Here is a 978-nt window from a genome sequence, read left to right as displayed (position 1 = left end):
AAGACTTTGTGATGATTGCATCTATTTTAGATGCATGATTAATTTATAAGTAGTTGTGTGCAGATATCCAGAGGATGTTGAAAGGCATGATATAAAGTGGATTGTTTTACGATTTAGGGGAATACTGCAGGTGATATTATGTTGACGAATTCTATTGAGCCACCATCATCTAATTTCAAGAAGGTTACAATTGATGGAGATTTGTGGGATTGTGTTAAGCTAGATCTCCCTGCATAAATCTGATAACGCAAGAGCAGACCAGATTGTGTTACACGTTTCATGTGAATTTTGAAATGAGAAGCGGAGTTGATTGGAAATGAAAACAATATTGTTAATTTGAATGAGCGGTGGCGAAGCCTTTAGCATAGACATGTATCCCACACACGGGAAGAAAGAAATAAAATACATTTTTAAAAGCAAAGAGTTTGACGGTGTGATTTGTCGAGCTTGGTAACATGGGCTTGTGACCTGAGTAGGGATGCATAAGGTGGAGGAACAGGAGAGTTAAACAGCTGGTGAGGAGGGAAAATGCATGGCATATAATGTGGCCCACCTTGATCCAAGTTGAGAGTTGTTGTGGGGCCATCCTTCGAAGGAAGGATGCCATATCTTGCAGCGTAAGGCGGAGGGGAACGCGTGAGGCTGGTTTCATAGAGCAACGAACATGTCTCGCTCCCTACAGTGGAAGGATTACGCACCACTTGCCCCTCTAACCACTGATCCTCCCAGCCTTCGCATCCTCAGACCTCCACCTTTTCCTTGCCACTAATCTCTATTTTCTATTTCGTGGGGACTATTTTCCCTATAAGATAGAAATTACAAATGTCACAAATTTTTTGATTTCCTCAATGAAGAAATATTTACAAGATATAGGCTCCCTAAGGAAATAGTCACTTACCAATGATAACATTTGACTTCTACACTCATGAAAAATTTGGCCAACAAGTATAATATCAGGTGTATAAAGTCTCCACCTTA

At 40.4% G+C, this 978-nt stretch overlaps 1 non-coding gene across 1 annotated transcript; it reads left to right on the top strand.

Annotated features, from left to right (window-relative positions):
• Positions 1-440: 440 nt before the first annotated feature.
• On the top strand, positions 441-756 carry LOC149539986 (signal recognition particle RNA). Its single transcript, XR_016356629.1, has one exon.
• The last annotated feature ends 222 nt before the right edge of the window (positions 757-978 follow it).

Source organism: Cupressus sempervirens, chromosome 9 (assembly GCF_028749045.1).
Source record: "Cupressus sempervirens isolate cs-2001-9-10 chromosome 9, ASM2874904v1, whole genome shotgun sequence".
Lineage (NCBI taxonomy): Eukaryota > Viridiplantae > Streptophyta > Pinopsida > Cupressales > Cupressaceae > Cupressus > Cupressus sempervirens.
Note: the sequence above shows the minus strand (reverse complement) of the source record. Positions and strands in the feature narration are given on the sequence as shown.